General features: G+C 43.4%; 1 long non-coding RNA gene across 1 annotated transcript in view; it reads left to right on the plus strand.

The window, feature by feature from the left end:
- LOC308288990 overlaps window positions 1-2,380 on the plus strand; it is a 46,544-nt gene extending 44,164 nt beyond the window's left edge. Inside the window, exon 4 of the long non-coding RNA XR_013962201.1 lies at window positions 1,870-2,380. This is a non-coding gene — a long non-coding RNA (uncharacterized lncRNA). The remainder of the gene's footprint in view (window positions 1-1,869) is intronic.
- Window positions 2,381-2,500: the final 120 nt, after the last annotated feature.

Consider the following 2,500-nt stretch of genomic DNA (forward strand, 5'->3'; position numbering starts at 1 on the left):
TCCCCCTACATTTTATTCAGTGGAAAACTTGTGAAATGGGACATTTTGCATAATGAGTACTTTGGTAGGCTACTTTAAGTATTGAGTACATTTTGATACCAATACCTTTGTAATTTTACTCAAATACATTTTAATTCAGAACTTCTACTTGTGGCAGAGTAGTTCTACATTGCAGATTTTTTGTACTTTTCCCACCACTGTTCATTAGCTCCCTACTGCGAACCGGATCCAATCGTTCATTTCAAAGAGCCGTTCAAAAGACTCGATTCGTTCGTGAACGTCCCACGTCTACTTTTTACACTTAAGTAAGATACTATATTTTTTCCCCCAAAGGGCCTCAATGTTCATGTTTCAGTGCAATTATTTTTGTTGTTTATGGACTGTCATGCTGGCCTCTCTGTCGCACATGTCTTCAGCCCTAGTATGCCTTGAGTTCAGAGCACAAACCTCTCTATCTTTTTTGTGATTTGTAACCTAAATTGTTCTCTCTACACTACAGTATAGTTACAGTGAAAGGACAGATTCTTTACTTGTTTTTATACGACATGATTGTGATAGATAACAGCTATGATTGTATAGAGCGCGTAATTGTTTCAAGGAATTGATTGAAATAAAGTGTCTGCGATGACTGAATGACTTTATGACATGCATGCCGTCTTTTTTATAAGGTCAGAAGAATGCACTCAGAAATGTCAAGAATCCTGAAAATCTAATCCAGGCATCAGAAATTGCCCCTTGATAAAAATAAAAAAAGTGGTTTTGTGTATTTGTATTTGTGTGTGTGTGTGCATGCATGTGTGTGCGCATGCCTCATGCATGGCTTCTACATGTTTTCCTCTTGGCAGCATACTTGATCTATTGCCGTGTGTGTGACTGTGTGTGTGTGTGTGTGCGCATGTGTGTGTGCGTGTATGAGTGTGTACTCCAGTAACCTCGCATCAACCAGGCTTTCCCCCGCGTAGGAAAGCCTGGTATTCATTCTAAAACTAATCTGTGTGATCCAGTTTAGAAAAAAGAAAAGAAAATTGGGTTCCTGTTGTAGGTTCCGGTTGGTGTTGCATTGTTTTTGTTCCCCACGTAATGCAAATCAATTAGATTAGTCTCACTAATCACGTTATGAGATAAAAAAAATGGATATACCAAACAATTATTATAAAAGAAACTAAATGATTTTTACCAAACAAAACCATTCTTTAACTAGGGCAGGGGTCTTCAACAGGGGGTCCGGGACCCCTAGGGGGTCCTCAGAGTTACTACATGGGGTCCACCAAATCTTTGTGTGATAGAAGCTTTTTTTCTCCTTTTCTATATTAACCACTTGAACCCTAGCGTCCATATTCTGAGAATTTAAGCCAAAAATAGCAGATCTACAAGCTCACAACGCCTTGTGCTGCTGTGAGCTTGTAGATCGGCTATTTTCGGCAAGGAGGTTTGGTGTAGAGGAGAAAAAGAGCAGACTAAGGAAGTACAGAGTGAAAGGTCAAGATTATTAAGTATTGACTACAGTTCAAGTGGTTAAATATCTGAAAACACAAATTTATATGAATCCAAAATACACTGATGATTGTGCTGTCAAATGATGAAACTATATGGAATCTATGAAAAGGTTGTGGGGGTCCCTGCTTCATCTCTCTCAACTAAGGGGTCCTTGGCCTGAAAACGTTGAAGACCCCTGACGTAAAGTGATTTCCGCACCAGACCGGATCAGAAAACCGTAAACGGCGTTGATCCCAGGCTAGTACTCCAGTACAGTACTTGAGTAAATGTACTTATAGGTATCTTCCACCATTGGATGTTGTGCACAGCGCAGCAGTGGGCATCACAGGATGAACGTGATAGCTTAATTGTCCCATTCTCCTGTCTCCTCAGCCTCTCTGCCTCTGTGTGTCAAGCCGTCCGTCCGTCCATTAGACCTCCTGCTATTGTTCCACCATGCACGGCTGGAGACTGAGAGCTGTGAGTTGACCCCAGAGGTGAGACAATCAGATGCTCTTCACTGTGACCCGCAGCAGACCTGTGACACCCAGGGCCAGCCAGCAGCACCCTCCCTCGTCACTGTGACTGTTCTCCAAACCAGGAGGACGACCACACACGCACGCACGCACGCGCACGCACGCACGCGCACGCACGCACGCACGCACGCACGCACGCACGCACGCACACAGCACACACACACACACACACACACACACACACACACACACACACACACACACACACACACACACACACACACACACACACACACACACACACACATCACTGAGGAAGGTAGCTCACTCTAAGACAGTGGTTCTCAAACTTGGGGCCGGGACCCCAAGTGGGGTCCCCAAATTATTTTGTGGGGTCCCCGGATGATTAGCATAATGTAATTTATTTTTCTCACTCAACGGTAAACAAACCAACATACAGTGTAAGTGTATACAGGGTATCTGCACATTTATAAAGTCACGAGGACTTTCAAGACCGTTGTAATACCAAACTGGCCAAACTGTCAAAG

The sequence above is a fragment of the Nannobrachium achirus genome (genome assembly GCF_963921795.1).
Source record: "Nannobrachium achirus genome assembly, chromosome: 7".
Lineage (NCBI taxonomy): Eukaryota > Metazoa > Chordata > Actinopteri > Myctophiformes > Myctophidae > Nannobrachium > Nannobrachium achirus.